General features: G+C 53.5%; 1 pseudogene; it reads left to right on the forward strand.

Moving 5' to 3' along the window:
• Positions 1-1,203: 1,203 nt before the first annotated feature.
• LOC135320971 (mitogen-activated protein kinase kinase kinase kinase 1-like) lies at positions 1,204-19,490 on the forward strand (annotated as a pseudogene).
• The last annotated feature ends 22 nt before the right edge of the window (positions 19,491-19,512 follow it).

The following is a 19,512-nucleotide window of genomic DNA, read 5'->3' on the forward strand; positions in this document are numbered from 1 at the left end:
TTCCCCCTCCAGACCCTCAGGCCCAGAACTCAACCTCAACCCCAGGAATCAACCCAGGTCCCCATCTCCCTCAGCCACAGGCCTGCGGGAGATCCATTCCACACATCTCATCTGTAATAGGCTCCCATGCGGCGTGCCCTGCACCAAGTGAGAACCCGACCACCAGGAGCTCATAGGACCTGTGTTACTAGGTGGCTGTGATGATGCAGAGACCTAATGCACTGTCAACACTGATACCCAAGTGTTTCTGTTACTAAGATCGTCATGGTTATTAGTCCTTTAACCCTCAGCTCCAGCCCAGACAGAGTCACATCCTGGCCCTCCTGAGCTCAGACTTCCAGCCCTAACCCACCCCAGTTCTTGCTCCCAAAACCCTCTTTCCCCACTTAACCCATCTGTGTGTTTCAGCCCCACCCTCGCAGAAGACATACCTCCTCCTCTACCCCCCATAGTTAGGTCCTGGGCCACAGCTGGGGGGCTGGGGCCAGGAGGCAAGGGTCCACAGATGCTGGGATACCGAGCTCTCCAGGGCTGGAGTCTAGGACACTAGGTCTCTTGAAGTCCTGGAGGACCATCATGATGATCCCACAGGGATCTGGAAGTGGCATCCCTGAACCTAGGTGTGGGACTCAAAATAATTAGCCTGATGAACTCTCATGAGTAGCTTTTCCTTGGAAACTCCTGCTGTACCCAGGATTCACCCTTTAGTTGCCAGAGTATGTTGATGATGTTGGGGGGGCGGTTAGATGGGAAGGCTGGAGTGGTGGTCGGATATTGTGGGGAGGATCAGACCCAGGATGCAGCATCAGTTCTGGCAGGGGCAGACAGCAGGGTGCCCTCTCTCGGAGATCATCTCATGTATTTCCCCACTCTCCCTCTCTGTTTCCAAAGCCCAAGTTCCGTTCTCCATCTGACGAGGGTCTTTGGGGGACTGCGGATGAGGGGCAGCTGAGCCCAGGGGTACTGGTCCGCTGTGCCAGTGGGCCACCCCTCCCGCACACCCCAGCCTCCCGCAGCCACCCGAAGCCCCCACCTAACCGCTCATGCAGGTAACAAGGCAGGCTGGGGAACTTGGTGGGCATAGGTGGGGGTAGGGCAGGTCGGGGGGGTGATTTGGGGGCTGATTTTCCCCACCCCATCTCAGAAATTTCAAATGTGGAACCCAGCCCTCGGGAACATGACCAGCCCCCAATGTTGCCCCCCATGAAGGAAAAGATGAAGAGAAAGGTGAGGCCAGCTGTGCTGAGGACTCACACCGCTGATCGTGGCTGGGGATGCCTGGTCGGGGTTGCAGGGCTGAAGACTAATAATGATGACAGGTGACATTTGTTGAGCAACTCCTCTGTGCCAGACCCTGACCTCATGTCTTTACATGGTGTATACCTTCACAGATGGAGATAGATAGCACAGAAATAGATATTGTCCCCCATTTAAAAATGGGGGAAACTAAGGCACAGCGGGGTAAGTAGATTTCGAAGGTCATAAACCTTTGAGGAGGCAGAGGCAGGATATGAACCTTGGCACTCCAGAGTCTTAACCAGGGCACCTTCCTGTCCCCTCCTCTCTTCTGCTGGATGGGCAGCTGCCCTGCCCCTATGGCCCACCCAGGGATGTGCCCTTCTCCTAAAGTTCTTCAATGGCTGCCCTCTCTGGATCCACAGCACGGCGGCCTTGACACACCACTCCACCAAAGGTGAGCATTCAGGAGATTCTGAGAGAATATGATGGGGATGGGGAGGGTCCTTAATGGAGGTGCAGATGCAGGGACAAGGGGAGGGTTTTAATGGGAGGGGGAGTTGAGGAGCACTGGCGGGGGCAGAGCTAGGGGTGACAGTTGGGTTTTAAGGATCAAAGATGGGTAGAGTGAAGATGAGTTTGAGAGTGAAAACCAGAAAAATTAGAGTTTGGAGGCCAGGAGTGTCAGATAAGGCAGAAAGGCCAGCGTTTTGGGTACAAGCCTAGGGACAGATGGACCCCATTTACCTCAGTTGGAGGTTAGTGGTAGAGAGGCTAAGATCAGCATATTGGGGTCAGGAGACTTAGGGATGGGAATGTAGCCAAAAGGGAAAGTATTTGGGGATCAAAGATGTGGAGACAAGGTCAGTGAAAGGTAAATGTTAAGGAAACAGTAATAGAATTTACTTTCTGTCACACTGGACAGAAAAAGCTATACGTCAGGGCATCTGAATTTGAGGATCAGTGTTGAGATAGGAGTATAATTTAGGGAGCAGACTGGTGAGAAGGGGGGATAGAATTTAGAGGGCTATTACGGGAGGCATGTTTAGTGTTGAGGTCAGAATTGAGGAGACAGAGGGTCAGGATTTGTGGGTTCAGAGATGGAAGAATAAGCAGAACGGGGGAGGTCAGAGGCTGGGGAAAATGAGACCGGCTCCAGGGGAAAGGTCAGGGTTTGAGTTCAGATTTGGGAAAACAGGGACTGGAAATGTCAGTGTTGGAGGCAAGTAGAGAATTGAGGGTCAGGGCTGGGAACAGAGTACCCGTGTTTGGGGTCAGATGAGGGGGCCTGGGAGGTCCTCGATGATGAGGCAGGTCCCAGCATCTTCATATCTGTTCCTCAAGACCAGCACTTACTCCTGGGAGCTGAGGAAGGCATTTTCATTCTGAACCGAAATGATCAGGGGGCCACGCTGGAGATGGTGAGGGCCAGGCAGCTCCGCGGGTGAGCCAAGGGTCGGAGGCTGGAATTGGGATTTTCTGGGGTCTTACAGGAGCTGTCTCCTCCTTGCTCTGCAGTTCTTTCTAGCCGGACTACCTGGGTGTACTCCATCAACAATGTCCTCATGTCTCTCTCAGGTCTGGCTGTGGGTTGGTTGGTATGGGTTGGAGTGGGGGGGTCAGATCTTAAGGAGTCAATGGTCAGGGTGTGGGACCTATCTGGGCACAGCTGAAAAAACACTTAGGATCCCCTTCCACAGAGCCCACAATTCAAATCCCAGCCACGTTTTCAATGTAGGACTTGGGGCAAGAGACTTTGGCTTCCCAAGCCTCTGTTTCCCCATCTGTAAAATGGGGCTCACAATACTGCCACCTCTCAAGTCAGTTTTGAGGTCATTCCTACAATGAGTTTGTCTTTACATTTCTTTGATGGTCATATGACAGTCCTTATCCCACACTTCACTAAACTAGATTGAGCGAGCTGTAGGTTAAAATTTTGTGTCATTGTTTTACAAAAGCTTTGTGTAAAAGAATTTCTCATTTGTGAGGAAACACCAAGCCAAATAGGATTTTTGAGCTCATTAATATCACATCCGGGATGAGAAACTTTTACAAAATCTCTAGGTATGTTTCTTCTTAAACTTTTGTAATATGTGTAACTTCAGCTGACTGGTTAAGTGTCCATAGTTTCTCATGTGACGACAGGCACCACTAGGGTTAGGAACATACTTATTTTAGGCACCATTGTTCACCAGAGCCAAGCAAACTGCCTGGCCTCCCGTGGGCATTTAATATATGTTAAGTGGGAAGCGAAGAAATACACGTGCTTGAGATTTAAAGACTTGGGCATTTCAAAGGGATGGGGCCCAGGGAAGGGATGGGGAAAGCTGGGAGTGTGCATTGCCCTATAAATTCCTGCTTCCCCTAAATACACACACCCTGCACGAAAGTCCCCCCACCTGTCTTCTCATAGCATCCTGGTCCTCCTGGAAAGGAAAGAGGCCAGAGCAGGAAGCCCCACTGCTCACATCAGTCCCCACCGGCTCCTAGCAAGGCACGAGACCCCAGTGGAACCACAGAACCCTCTACTATCTGATTCCTGCCCCTACCCCCACCCCCACCCCGACTCACGCCTACCTTGTTCTGCAGGAAGAACATGGTCTCCACTAAGATCCAGGATACCAAAGGTTGCCAGGCGTGCTATGTGGGTGAGAGAGAATCTCGTGGATATTCAGAGGGGAGCGGGGCCAGGGGCATGACTTGGACTTTAGCCACTGAAGAGGGTTGCGATTTAAGGCAGGGTGTCCAGAGCCCGGGGAAAGATGTGTGGCCTTTGGGGGCGCGGGGCAGGGGAGACAGGATTGACCCTAACCCATCCTTCCCCACCTCCACAGCGGAGGGCGCTAGCTCCGGGGGCCCGTTCCTGTGTGGGGCATTGGAGACATCCGTGGTCCTGCTTCAGTGGTAGCAGCCCGTGAACAAGTTCCTGCTGGTCCGGATAGGGGGCCTGTAAGCACTGGGGACTTTGTCAGGTTCTGTGGCGGGGGCCTTCCACTCTTCTGCTGAGAGCTCTTTGAAGTCGGGCTTCCACCCGAGGTCTCTTCCCAATCTCCCCAAGAGCCTGCTCTCCTGGAGGCTCCTCCTTCTGAGGCCCTCCGGTTCTTTAAGCCCCGCCCTTCGCCCGGGGCCTAATTCTTCTTCAGGCCCTGTGCCCCGCCAGGTCTCTTAGGAGACCCTGTTCAGGTTTTGGAGCCTCTAAGACCTTAGGGCCTTGGAGGCCACGCCCACTGGGAGCCCGGCCTTGCTGTCACCAAGGCGGCACGCCCCCTAGTGGAAGCCACGCCCACTCTGAGACCACACCCCTCAACTTCTAAGCCCTCTGAAGCCTCAGCCCCTCAAGTTTCTAGGTGGCACCTCCCAAGACTGAGGGCTCCGGAAATCCTTCGGGAGCCCCAGGCCGACTCTCTTCCAAGGCCCCGCCCCTCACAGGCCCCGCCCCAAACCTCCTCTGAGTCCGCCCCTTCCCGAGCGGCCCGCAGCAGGTGCTCTTCCCGCTACCCACGCCTCTGCCGGTGTTCTCACTGCTGACCGGGCCAGGCTCCGAGCTGCCCGCCGTGTGCATCGGCGTGAGCCCCGGGCAGCCGGCGAAGTCGGTGTTCTTCCACGCCGTGCGCTTCGGCGCGCTCTCCTGCTGGCGGGGCGAGATGAGCGCAGGTGAGTGGGACAGGTCCTGGGAGGGGTGCGGCTTATCAGGTTAGCGGCGTTGGGTCTGGGTAGCTGGGCGGTGCTTAACCAGAAGCGTAACTGGGAAGCGGGCTGAACTAAGAGGGGACTGGAGAACGTTGGGTATATATAACTGGTGAGATGGATGACGGGGAGGGGGAGAAGGAGGGTGTGAGGAACTCTGTGATGGGTGGGGTTTAGCCTGCTTGCCTGGGGATACAGAGGATGCCTAGCAGAGTATAGGGGAATGAGGTGGAATTGGACCTTGCACTTCCGCCTCTCCACCAGAGCCCAAGGGACCAGTACAAGTGACTCAGGTCGAGGTAGACAAGGTGACAGTCACTTCTGGATTTCTGATGTGCACCTCTGTCTCTGACCATCTCCCAGTCTCCACAAAGCTCAGGAAAGGAAGGAATTCATTAGGAAGTCCTAGGCGGGGAATCTGAGGCCCACAGAGGGGAAGTGACTCACATCACCAGCTGTCAGACCTGCTCTGTGCCCTCTCTGTCTGTGTCTATATTGTCCCCTCTGAATCTCTCTTTCTCAATGTGTCTGTTTTGCCACTTCTTGGTCTCTGCCCAGCTCGCTCCATGTCTGCCTCAGTTTGGATCTGTTTCTGATTTTCTGTCCCTGTCTCTGTCTCCCTCTGACTTTCCTCATTTTAACAAAGTCACATCACCTCCTGCTCAGAGCCCTCCCAAGCCTTCCATTTCCCTCCAACAATGAGCCCAAATTTCGCATCACAGCACTCGAGTCTGATGCCCACAACCACCCCAGGCTGACACACCTTCTCTCCACTCCGCCCACTTTGCCACTTTTCAGGCCCACCAGGCACTTTCCTACCTCCGGGCCTTTGCACTTGCTCATCTTGTTCACGTTGAGTGGGAATGCTCCCATCCTCAACCCCGTCACCTTCTCAGAGTTGCCTTCGCTGATCACCCAGTATGAAACGTCATACCCCTTCCTACACGTATTTCCTGTTGTCTTTTCTTGCTTTTGTTTTTTCTATTTATTCGCATCTCACATACTGTTTCTTTCTCCTTTTCTCTTGTCTACTGTCCGTATCCCCCACTGGAATATTCTCTCCACGAGGGTGGGGATCTCTGTCTCTATGTCCACAGCTGTGTCCCCATTGCCTACCTCGGCACCTGGCACACAGTAAATGTGTAGTCGGTTGAATGAATCTATCTCCCTCTGGCCTCTGGTTCCCTGTATCGCTGCCTCTCTCTTTTGCTGACCATTCCTTGTCCCCTCATGTTACCCCCTCCCCATGTGGTACGTGGTGTGGGTGGCAGCCAGGGGCTCCTGGGGCCAGGTTTCCTGGTCCCCATCTGACACCATGCCGGGGTGACCTTTGCAGTCACAGGCCGCCTGTCAGAGCTCCAGATCAGCTATGTCTGCCGGGAAGTGCTCCATGTGAGGGGATGCTTGGTGGGTCTGGGTGGGGGCAGGGCTCTGCTCACACCCCCAGAACACTCACAGCCCCACTCTCCATCCTCCTCCCCAGGGACTGGCCTATCTACACTCACAGAAGAAGATACACCGGGACATCAAGGTGATCTAGGGGCAGAAAAGTAGCCTTGGTGGGTGGGGCCTCTGGGAGATGGTAGTGGTATTTGGAGGGCTCAGGCAGTGTGTGACCAGGGAGCAGAGGCAGAGTTGGGCTGGCAGGAGGGAGGGGTGTCTGTGACAGCCTCTGATCCCCCAACTCTTCCCCAGGGAACCAACATCCCCATCAACGACCCTGGGGAGGTCAGACTGGGTGAGTGTGGCTGGTGGGGGTGGGGAGGGGGACTGGCTGGGAGCCAGAGGGGACAGGGACCCTAGGTCAGTATGTCTCTCCATCTGCCTCCAGCTGACTTTGGTATATCGGCCCAGATCGGGGCCAAACTGGCTCGACGCCTCTCTTTCATTGGGACACCCTACAGGTGAGGGGTGCCTGGCTGGCAGCCAGGGGTGGTGCGGGGTTGGTGGTGATGGGCAGCGTCTTTCCCCACCATGGATCTCTGGCAATCTCCATCCTGCCTTTTTGCCCTTCCTCTGCCTTTCTCTGTTGAGCGTTCTGTGTACTCTGTGGCTCTCCCTTGAGTTTTCCATTTCCCTAGGTCTTTCTGTGCATGTCTCCCCTCCACGTGTTTTTCTCAGTGTTTGTGTTGATTTTGATCCTGATCTCTGTCTCTCCATACCTATCCGTGGCTGTCTTTTCTGTCTGTTTCAGTCTGTGGCTCTCCCTGTCTCTTTGCCTCTCTCTGTCTATGTTTTCTAGTCTATCTCTGACTCTCTGTCTTTACCTCTCTCCGTGTTTACTTCTGTCTCTCTGCCTCTTTGTGTCTGCGTCCAACTCTCTCTGTGTCCCATTCTCCGGCTCGCTCCCTGTCTCTCTCCTGTCCCCCCACCCCCTACCTAGGAGTCTCCCCTCCCCTTCATCATGTCACCCCTGGCTCTCTGAGGGTCTCTGCCCCTAGGATGGCTCCGGAAGTGGCGGCCGTGGCCCTGAAGGGGGGATACAACTAGCTGTGTGACATCTGGTCTCTGGGCATCACAGACATGGAATTAGCCGAGCTACAGCCACCACTCTTTCACGTTCACCCTCTCAGGTAGGCAGATGTGGCAGGTCCCCTGGTCCCAGAGATCCCACTCGACTCTGACCCTGAACACCACCCCCGCCTGCTTCCCCACATCAAGACCCCCCTACAGGGGATCCCTCTCCCTTCGAGCCCAACCCGAGAACCTCAACCCAGAAAGCATTTTCTCCAGTCCACACCAGGAGCCCCCAGTGCAGGGAGTCCTGCCTTGAGGCTCCCCCGAACCCTCTGCAACTCTGTAACATGATGAGCAGCATCCCCTGGAAGTGGCGTCCTATGCATCGTAAAACATACCCCTCATTCTCCTCCTGACCCTCACTGCTCTCTCCTGACCACAGTGCCATCGGGGGTCCCTCACATCGTGAGATCTGACCTCCACAGAGAAGTCTGAATCCCATGTTCTGTCCTTGCTTTCTAGAATTCTCTTCCGCATGACCAAGAGTGGCTATCAGCCTCCTCGGCTAAAGGAAAAAGGCAAATGGTAGGAGAGAGTCATGGGAAGGCGGGGGAGAGAGGGCAGAGTCAGGGCTGATGGTCTGATGGGAGGGTCTCTGGTCCCCTCAGCCCAGAACTTGCCTTTTGGGGGGGTTATTTATTTATTTATTTACTTTTAGAGGAGGGGGTTGAACCTAGGGCTTCCTGCATGCTAAGCATGCGCTCTAACACTTGAACTGTACCCTCCCCCAGTACTTGCCTTTTTCTTCCCAAGGTCGGCTGCCTTCCACATCTTCGTCAAAGTCACCCTCACCAAGAGCGCCAAGAAATGACCTGGCGCCACCAAGATGCTCAGTGTAAACCTCCCCTCCCTGAGCCGCCTTCCCAAACTCACCCCCTGTGAGAACCCCCCCAGGGCCTCCCTCGGCTCCCTAGAACACTGATGATTTTATTCCACAGAACGCCTATGGCCCTTTCAAAGTCCCTGCTCCCTCTGAAATCCCCAGGGCTCCGCCTTCCAAGACCCTCCAAATTGTACCCCAGACCTTTCCCCCAAGATATGCTGAGTTCTAAAACCTCACAAGTTGCCAACGGCTTCAGGACCCATTCCTGGGGGTTCTCTGGAATTCCAGGGGACACCCGAGACACCTCTGGAATTCTCCAACTTCTCTAAATTCGTCTGATCCCTTCAGACACCTCAGAATCCCCCAGGTGGCAGCTGCCCAGACTTCCCCGCCTTCTTCCTCTATTGGCACCTTCACCGCCAGATTCCCTTAGATGGGTTCTCAAGCCCCTGTGCCAGCCCTCTCCCTGCAGCCCAGCCCTCTGTCTGCTGACCGCCTCCTCCTCCCACCCCCAGCACCGACTGTTGTCCCAGCCTGGGCTAAACAGAGGCCTGATCCTAGAGCTTCTTGACAAACTGAGGAACCCAGGGAAGGGGGCAGCTGTTGGCGAGATTGAAGATGAGGAGCCTGAGGTGAGTGGGCCTTGCTTGGATGACAAAAGCACTGGACGGTCCCCACCTTTGCTCAGGCTGCTCCCCTGCCTGGGGTGTCCCCTTGTTGCCTCTCTTAGAAGGAGAAAAGCCAGGGAGCATGGGGGGCTTGGCACAGAGCTGGGGGCACAGAGGTTACGGGAGAGCCGAGGGCTCCAGACTGGGCTGCTGGAGGCCGGTGGGCCTGACGCGGCTGCCGCTCTGCCCAGCTACCCCCCGCCATCCCTCGGCGGATCTGATCCACCCATCGATCCAGCTCTGTGGGGATCCCAGTTGCGAACTGCTGTCGTCAGTAGAGAATCCTTAAGCTTTGGAGACCCTTGTAATCCCCTCATCAGATTGCCAGAGACCCCAGAGATCCTCCTCACTTCTAAACAGACCCTCAGAGGCCCCCCATTACCATCTGATCCCACAAGAGGCCCCAGAGAACCTCATCTACAAAATGATTCTAGAGACCCCTACCTCTCCACTCTGCACACGGAACCCATAAAATTTCCTATAACCACCAGGACTCCCAGAGACCTCAGAAACCTTGTTCTGATCCCAGATACCCAAGTGGAATCTAAAAACAAACACTCTATAACCATGTTGAGCCCCCATCGCCCTGATCACAAATCTTGACCCCAAAATGAGACCCCTGTAAACCAAGATCCCTCCCCTGAAGGGACAGCTCCAGTCCTAAGATCCTGGCTGCAGACCACACCCACACCCCAGTTCTATTCTTTCTATTCCCGAATCCATGTCCCCAGCTCACTGTGTGTCACCTGCATACCACCCCACCCCAAACCCCATGGCGGCACATAGAGTTCATGATGCTCAGAGGCATGTAGTCGAGACCCACAGCTGACAAGGTGAGATGCCTCCCCACTGCCCTGCCGCCCTCCCCTACCCCTGGGCCACTGCTGACCCTTTCCTATCCCACAGGCTCGCTTACAACCCCCTGGAGGCTTCAAGAGCAGCAGTCCTAGGTCAGGGACCCTCAGCGTGGGAGGGGGGCTGGGATATGTGTGGGGACCGCCCGAGGCTCATGCCTGTCCCTCCTCAGGAGGAACCTGTCAGAGTCCGAAGATGACTACGACAACGTGGACATGTGAGAGAGTGCCACAGACCCCACCAAGCCCCACCATCCATGACCCCAACCTCAGCCCCTGCTTTCCTTCCACCACTCAGCCGTGACCCCTGGCTGGACACTCAGTACCCACACCTACCTTCACCCTAACCCTGACCCTCCCACACCAGCCCCCACTCTCCTCCCCACCAACCCTTCACCCCTAACCTCACCCCAACTCAACCCTGGAGCCCCTGCCACATCCTAGTACCCAGCACTCACGTCATTCACTGATTCATGTCTGGCTGCTTCTCCAGACTGAGCTCCTCGACAGCAGGAGCCCTGCCTGCTCTCGCACTGTTGAAGCCTAGCATTGTGCTGGCACACACTCTGTAGACTTCTTTGTGAATGTATGAATGAATGAATGAATGAATGAACAAATAAATGGGTAAACTGATTTTTCTCTTCCTTCCCCAGGCCTGTGGTAGTGGAGACACGCCCAGCAGATGATCCTACTGCCCCCAGCAACCTCTATATCCAGGAATGAGTCCCTGGGGTTGGGGGTGTGTGTTAGGAATCAGTCTCTGTACACCCTCCCCTCCACAGTGGACACAATATTGTGGTCATGATATGCCTGTGTCTCCCAATAAACGTGATTTTACCCTCTGCTGTCATCTTGGATTTCTGGGGGAAGGGGAGGAGTGCCGAATTCCTGGATGCCTACTGACGCCCCCCAAATTTCAATGATCCAGTACAACATCAGGGAAGTAGCACAGACTTTATTTCTACAGCACATGGTCACCTCTCCCCAAGCAGACTTGGGAGGAGGGATTTGGGGACTAAGTGGCTTGCTGTAAGAATAAGGCACTTGAAGTGGGAGTGAAGGGCCACCTGTGGGTGTCTCAGCTAAGCTGGTCCTCATACAGCTTGTGGAAACAATCACCAGCAGGGAAGAAATCCCAACATCTCTCTTGGTACAGACCAGCCCCCACTCTCCTCCCCACCAACCCTTGACCCCTAACCTCACCCCAACTCAACCTTGGACCCCCTGCCACATCCAAGTCCCCAGCTCCTCCTAGATGTTGCTCCAACACCCAGACCTCAACTGCAGCCATAACCCCCAACCCCTGACCTCATCTTTCTTTATCTTCTCACCCAAACTCAGACTGAATCTCAGCCCCTGGGAATTCTGCCCCCTCCAGACCCTCAGTCCCAGAACTCAACCTCAACCCCAGGAATCAACCCAGGTCCCCATCTCTCTCAGCCACAGGCCTGCGGGAGATCCATTCCACACATCTCGTCTGTAGTAGGCTCCCATGCGTCATGACCGGCACCAAGGGAGAACCCGACCACCAGGAGCTCATAGGACCTGTGTTACTAGGTGGTTGTGATGATGCAGAGACCTAATGCAATATAAACACTGATATCCAAGTGTTGCTGTTACTATGATTGTCATGGTTATTAGTCCTTTCACCCTCAGCTCCAGCCCAGACACAGTCAAATCCTGGCCATCATGAGCTCAGACTTCCAGCCCTACCCCAACCCAGTTCTTGCTCCCAAAACCCTCTTTCCCCACTTAACCCATCTGTGTGTTTCAGCCCCACCCTCGCAGAAGACATACCTCCTCCTCTACCCCCCATAGTTAGGTCCTGGGCCACAGCTGGGGGGCTAGGTCCAGGAGGCAAGGGTCCACAGATGCTGGGATACCGAGCTCTCCAGGGCTGGAGTCTAGGACACTAGGTCACTTGAAGTCCTGGAGGACCATCATGATGATCCCACAGGGATCTGGAAGTGGGATCCCTGAACCTAGGTGTGGGACTCAAAATAATTAGCCTGATATACACTCATCAGTAGTTTTTCCTTGGAAACTCCTGCTGTACCCAGGTTTCACCCTTTATTTGCCAGAATATGTTGATGTTGTTGGGGGGGCGGTTAGATGGGAAGGCTGGAGTGGTGGTCGGATATTGTGGGGAGGATCAGACCCAGGATGAAGCATCAGTTCTGGCAGGGGCATACTGCAGGGTGCCCTCTCTCAGAGATCATCTCATGTATTTTCCCACACTCCCTCTCTGTTTCCAAAGCCCAAGTTCCGTTCTCCATCTGTCGAGGGTCCTGGGGAGACTGCGGATGAGGGGCAGCTGAGCCCAGGAGTACTGGTCCACTGTGCCAGTGGGCCTCCCGCCACACACCCCAACTTAAGCCTCCCGCAGTCACCCGAAGCCCCCACCTAACCGCTCATGCAGGTAACAGGGCAGGCGGGGGTAGGAGGTGGGCAGATGTGGGGGTTGCGCAGAGCAGGGTGTGCTTTGGGGGCTGACTTTCCCCACCCCATCTCAGAACCTTCACTCTGGAACCCAGCCCTCCGGGAGCCTGACCAGCCCCCGCTGTTGCCCCCCATGAAGGAAAAGATGAAGAGAAAGGTGAGGCCAGCTGTGCTGAGGACTCACACCTCTGATCGGGGCTGGGGATGCCTGGTTGGGGTTGCGGGGCTGAAGACTAATAATGATGACAGGTGACATTTGTTGAGCAACTCCTCTGTGCCAGACACTGACCTGATGTCTTTACATGATATATGCCTTCACAGATGGAGTTAGATAGCACAGAGTTAGACATTGTCTCCCATTTCAAAATGGGGAAACTGAGGCACAGCGGGGTAAGTAGATTTCGAAGGTCATAAACCTTTGAGGAGGCAGAGGCAGGATATGAACCTTGGCTCTCCAGAGTCTTAACCAGGGCACCTTCCTGTCCCCTCCTCTCTTCTGCTGGATGGGCTGCTGCTCTGCCCCTATGGCCCCCCCAGGGTTGTGCCCTTCTCCTAAAGTTGTTCAATGGCTGCCCTCTCCGGATCCACAGCACGGCGGCTTCGACACACCCCTCCAACAAATGTGAGCATTCAGGAGAGTCTCAGAGTATGTGATGGGGATGGGGAGGGTCCTTAATGGAGGTACAGATGCAGAGACAAGGGGAGGGTCTTAATGGGGTTGGAGTGGACGAGCTGTGTTGGGGGCAGAGCCAGGGGTGACAGTTGGGGTTTAAGGATCAAAGATGGGTAGAGTGAAGATGAGTTTGAGGGTGAAAACAAGAAAAATTAGAGTTTGGAGGCCAGGAGTGTCAGATAAGGCAGAAAGGCCAGCGTTTGGAGTACAAGCCTAGGGACAGATGGACCCCATTTACCTCAGTTGGAGGTTAGTGGCAGAGAGGCGAAGATCAGCATTATGGGGTCAGGAGTTTTAGGGATTAGAATGTAGCCGAAAGGGAAAGTATTTGGGGATCAAAGATGTGGAGACAAGGTCAGTGAAGGGTAAACGTTAAGGAAACAGTATTAGAATTTACTTTCTGTCACACTGGACAGAAAAAGCTATACGTCAGGGCATCTGAATTTGAGGATCAGTGTTGAGATAGGAGTAGCATTTAGGGAGCAAACTGGTGAGAAGGGGGGATAGAATTTAGAGGGCTATTACGGGAGGCATGTTTAGTGTTGAGGTCAGAATTGAGGAGACAGAGGGTCAGGATTTGTGGGTCAGAGATGGAAGAACCAGCAGAACGGGGGAGGTCAGAGGCTGGGGAGAATGAGACCGGCTCCAGGGAACAGGTCAGGGTTTGAGTTCAGATTTGGGAAAACAGGGACTGGAAATGTCAGTGTTGGAGGCAAGTAGAGAATTGAGGGTCAGGGCTGGGAACAGAGTACCCGTGTTTGGGGTCAGATGAGGGGGCCTGGGAGGTCCTCGATGATGAGGCAGGTCCCAGCATCTTCATAGCTGTTCCCCAAGACCAGCACTTACTCCTGGGAGCTGAGGAAGGCATTTTCATTCTGAATCGAAATGATCTGGAGGCCACGCTGGAGATGGTGAGGGCCAGGCGGCACCGCGGGTGAGCCAAGGGTGGGAGGCTGGAACTGGGAGGTGCTGGTGTCTTACAGGAGCTGTCTCCTCCATCGTCTGCAGCTCTCTTCTAGCCCGACTACCTTGGTGTTCTCCATCAACAATGTCCTCATGTCTCTCTCAGGTCTGGCTGTGGATTGGTAGGGATGGGTTGGGGTGGGGGGGTCAGAACTTAAGGAGTCAATGGTCAGGGTGTGGGAGCTAGCTGGGCACAGCTGAAAAAAACACTTAGGATCCCCTACCACAGAGCCCACAATTCAAATCCCAGCCACGTTTTCAATGTAGGACTTGGGGCAAGAGACTTTGGCTTCCCAAGCCTCTGTTTCCCCATCTGTACAATGGGGCTCACAATACTGCCACGTCTCAAGTCAGTTTTGAGGTCATTCCTACAGTGAGTTAGTCTTTACATTTCTTTGATGGTCATATGACAGACCTTATCCCACATTTTATTAACTAGAGTGAGTGAGCTGTACGTTAAAATTTTGTGTCATTGTTTTAGAAACGCTTTGTGTAAAGAATTTCTCATTTGTGAGGAAACACCAAGCCAGATAGGATTTGTGAGCTCATTAATATCACATGTGGGATGAGAAACTTTTACAGAATCTCTAGGTATGTTTCTTCTTAAACTTTTGTAATATGTGTAACTTCAGCTGACTGGTTAAGTGTCCATAGTTTCTCATGTGACTACAGGCACCACTAGGGTTAGGAACATACTTATTTTAGGCACCATTGTTCACCAGAGCCAAGCACACTGCCTGGCCTCCCGTGGGCATTTAAAATATGTTAAGTGAGAAGCGAAGAAATACAGGTGCTTGAGATTTAAAGCGTTGGGCATTTCAAAGGAATGTGGCCCAGGGAAGGGATGGGGAAAGCTGGGAGTGTGCATTGCCCTATAAATTACTGCTTCCCCTAAATACACACACCCTGCAGGAAAGACCCCCCTCCTATATTCTCATAGCATCCTGGGCTTGCTGGAACGGAAAGAGGCCAGAGCAGGAAGCCCCAGTGCTCACATCAGTCCCCACCGGCTCCTAGCAAGGTACGAGACCCCAGTGGAACCACAGAACCCTCTAATATCTGATTCCTGCCCCCAACCCCCACCCCCACCCCGACTCACGCCTACCTTGTTCTGCAGGAAGAACATGGTCTCCACTAAGATCCAGGATACCAAAGGCTGCCAGGCGTGCTGTGTGGGTGAGCGAGAATCTCGTGGATATTCAGAGGGGAGCGGGGCCAGGGGCATGACTTGGACTGTAGCCACTGAAGAGGGTTGCAGAATTAAGGCAGGGTGTCCAGAGCCCGGGGAAAGATGTGTGGCCTTTGGGGGCGCGGGGCAGGGGAGACAGGATTGACCCTAACCCATCCTTCCCCACCTCCACAGCGGAGGGCGCTAGCTCCGGGGGCCCGTTCCTGTGTGGGGCATTGGAGACATCCGTGGTCCTGCTTCAGTGGTAGCAGCCCGTGAACAAGTTCCTGCTGGTCCGGATAGGGGGCCTGTAAGCACTGGGGACTTTGTCAGGTTCTGTGGCGGGGGCCTTCCACTCTTCTGCTGAGAGCTCTTTGAAGTCGGGCTTCCACCCGAGGTCTCTTCCCAATCTCCCCAAGAGCCCGCTCACCTGGAGGCTCCTCCTTCTGAGGCCCTCCGGTTCTTTAAGCCCCGCCTTTCGCCCCGGGCCTTATTCTTCTTCAGGCCCAGTGCCCCGCCAGGTCTCTTAGGAGACCCTATTCAGGTTCTTGGAGCCTCTAAGACTTTGGTGCCTCGGAGGCCACGCCCCCTGGGGGGCCCGGCCTTGCTGTCACCAAGGCGGCACGCCCCCTAGTGGAAGCCACGCCCACTCTGAGACCACACCCGTCAACTTCTAAGCCCTCTGAGGCCTCAGCCCCTCGAGTTTCTAGGTGGCACCTCCCAAGACTGAGGGCTCCGGAACTCCTTCGGGAGCCCCAGGCCGACTCTCTTCCAAGGCCCCGCCCCTCCCAGGCCCCGCCCCAAACCTCCTCTGAGTCCGCCCCTTCCCGAGCGGCCCGCAGCAGGTGCTCTTCCCGCTACCCACGCCTCTGCCCGTGTTCTCACTGCTGACCGGGCCAGGCTCCGAGCTGCCCGCCGTGTGCATCGGCGTGAGCCCCGGGCAGCCGGCGAAGTCGGTGTTCTTCCACGCCGTGCGCTTCGGCGCGCTCTCCTGCTGGCGGGGCGAGATGAGCGCAGGTGAGTGGGACAGGTCCTGGGAGGGGTGCGGCTTATCAGGTTAGCGGCGTTGGGTCTGGGTAGCTGGGCGGTGCTTAACCAGAAGCGTAACTGGGAAGCGGGCTGAACTAAGAGGGGACTGGAGAAAGTTGGGTATATATAACTGGTGAGATTGGTGACAGGGAGTGGGAGAAGGAGGTTGTGAGGATCTCTGTGATGGGTGGGGTTTAGCCTGCTTGCCTGGGGATACAGAGGATGCCTAGCAGAGTTTAGGGCAATGAGGTGGAATTGGTCCTTGCACTTCCGCCTCTCAAGCAGAGCACAAGGGACCTGTACAAGTGACTCAGGTCGAGGAAGACAAGGTGATGGTGTTGATGAACGCTAAGGACCCTTCTGCCTCTCCCTCACTATTCCTAGATCTCGGATTTCCGACCCCCTCTTCATGTAACTGTCAGAAACACTAACTCCGTTCTTTGCCCGTCTTGCTTTGCTTTTCACACTGAACTTATTGTCTGGTCCCTCAGTAAATTTCTAAGCCTCACTTACTGCTCTTAAAGCTCCCTCTCTTTCTCCTTCTAGGGTCTCTGAATCTGGTGACCCCAGAGGGGGCCCCAGTCCGGGGGCTTCAAACTCCAGAGATCAAAATGTCTGAAGCAGTGGAGGCCATAGGTATGTGCAAGGACGGTAGGGCCCGGGGTCCTGGTTGGAGGGTTAAGTGAATTCCAAGGGTAACAGGCACTGGTTTCCTCCCAGCTTTGGTCAGGGGTCGGCTCCAAGCCTTCTGGAAGCATGGAGTGCAGGTGTGGGCTCTAGGCTCAGACAGGGGAAGCTCCTGCATCCCAGCACCCACAACCCAGTCCATCCTTCAAACATCTCATTCATCAGAAGGATGGGGAGAACTGAGTCAGGGTGTGACGTCCTGGAGAAGCTTCCTCCAGTGTCAGTTCAGACAGGTCTCCCTTCTCTACCCCAGTTTCTCTTAGGTCCAGTGCTCATCCAGGGCCACCGTGTGACCTTGGGTAAGGGACTTTGCTTCTCTCTGAGCCTCAGTCTCCCAACTATAAAATGGGATCACTATAGAGATATGTGGGTTAAGAGCATGGACCAGACTGCCTGGGTTGGAATCCAGCTCAATGACCTTAGGCATATGACCTAATCTTCCTGTGCCTCACTTTCCTCCTCTGGAAAATGGAATGAAAAATGGTGCTTGGCTCACAGAAATCTATGTGTCAGACTTTGCCCTTACGCTTTTGTATTTTCCTTAATCCTTTTGGTCGCCTATCAGGTAGGTATTATGATGTCAAAGGTTGTTATTCTGAGGTGCAGAGAGATTAAGTCACTTGCTTGAGGTCACACAGTGGATAAGTGGTGTTAGCAAGACTGATTATTTCTGGACCTGAGGATTTCAGAGACTACCTCCCTGCTCTCTTTGAGGGAGAGGGGAGGAGTCTTCTAGACACTGACACATGCACCTTTTCCCCCAGCTGCTGCAGGAGCTGAGAGACCCCACCCTCACCTTCCATCTGCTTGGCTCCCCCAGGTATGAGCTTGGGGTAGGGGAGAGAGGACTGGGAAGGGGGAGGCTTCTGATGGAGAGAGGGCATCCTGACATGTCCCCAGCCACCTGGATCTTTGGCCTGAACATTCTCTAACTTGGTCTCCCTGCTAGCATCTCTGCCCCCTATAGTCCATTCACCAACACAGCAGCTGAGGGGGAATTTTCATTTTGTATTTTTATTTTAGCTTTTTATTTTGACATGACTTTTAGACTCTCAGAGAAGTTACAAAAATAAAACTAAAAATTCTGTATCCCCTTCACCCAGATTCCTCATATTTTATTTTTTAACCACATTTGCTTTTTTCTTCTCTTTCATATACTTTTAGTATTTTTTCTATTTGCATGTGAATTATAGACATGATGACATGATGCCCATTTATCCCTAAATACTTCAATATATGTGACCTATACCAACGCAAGGACATACTCTTACAAACCACAATACAGCTGTCAAAATCAAGGAACTAACACTGAGCTCTCACTGCCTTCTAATTCACACACCCATTCAAGTCTGACCAGTTGTCCCAGTGATGCTCTTTATAACCAAAAATCATACTTTTTTTTTTTCTGGTCCAGGACATGACCTAGGACAATGGGTTGCATTTGGGAGTCATGTTTATTTTTTCTTGAACTCGAAACAATTCTTCAGACTTTTCTTTGCATTTCATGACCTTGACACTTTTGAAGCATATGGGATATTTGTTTTACCAAACGTCCCTCAAGTTTGATTGAGGTTTCCAGGTTAGGCGTTTTGGGCAGGAACACCACAGTAATGATGGTGTGTCCTCCTCATTGTATCAGATCAGGAAGCAGATGTCAGTTTGTCCCATTACAGGCAACGTTACCTTGGTTATTTGGACAAGGTGGAGTCAGCCAAGTTCCCCATTAGAAATTTACACTTTTTTCCTTTGTATTAATACGTATCTTTTCTGATGATTTGTTGAGATGTTTGTAAATTTGCTATTCCTCATCAGACTTCCACACACTAGTTTTACCTTTGATGATTTTTGCCTGAGTCTACTATTAGGATGGTTACTAAATGGTGGTTTTCTACTTTTATCACTCCTTCTGCATTTATTGGTTAGCATTCTACTGCAAGGAAGAGCTGTCCCTTCTCCACCATGTATGTTTGCATACATGTGCTGGTGTGTTCTTCCAGCATAGTCTCAATAGTTTCCATTTTATTCTACGGGTTGTAATCTATTAGTATCATTATTTGGAAGCACAAATACTCCCAGATTTAGCCATGAGAGCCCCTTCAAGGACTTCTTTGATCTTTTGACATGACACAGGCGGACTTTTCAAATCCAGATCTGACTGTGTCAGCCTCCACCTGTTCAACACCCAATCCTGGCCACAGCCCACACAACCATGACTTCTGCTGTCAAGCCCCCTCCCACCTCAAGGCCTTTGTGCAGGCTGTTCTCTCTGCTCAGAACACTCTTCCCTGCCCTTTCACCAAGTTCCCTCCTGAACGTCTTTCAGGCTCCAGCATCCATTCTTGGAGGTGCACGTTGGCCGACCCGTTGGGCTAGGTTTCCTGGGTGTGTGCCTCACGCTGCTTTGCACTCACGTCATTCACTGATTCATGTTGGGCTGCTGCTCCAGACTGAGCTCCCCTAGAGCAGGAGCCGTGCCTGCTCACGCACTGCTGAAGCCCAGCATTGTGCTGGGCACACGCTCTGTAGAGTCCTTTGTGACTGTATGTATGAATGAATGAATGAATGAACAAATGAATGAGTAAACAGATTTTTCTCTTCCTTCCCCAGGCCTGTGGTAGTGGAGACACGCCCAGCAGATGATCCTACTGCCCCCAGCAACCTCTATATCCAGGAATGAGTCCCTGGGGTTGGGGGTGGGTGTTTGGAATCAGTCTCTGCACCCCCTCCCCTCCCCAGTGGACACAATATAGTGGACATGACATGCCTGT

The sequence above is a fragment of the Camelus dromedarius genome, unplaced genomic scaffold (assembly GCF_036321535.1).
Source record: "Camelus dromedarius isolate mCamDro1 unplaced genomic scaffold, mCamDro1.pat HAP1_SCAFFOLD_45, whole genome shotgun sequence".
In the NCBI taxonomy this organism is placed as follows: Eukaryota; Metazoa; Chordata; class Mammalia; order Artiodactyla; family Camelidae; genus Camelus; species Camelus dromedarius.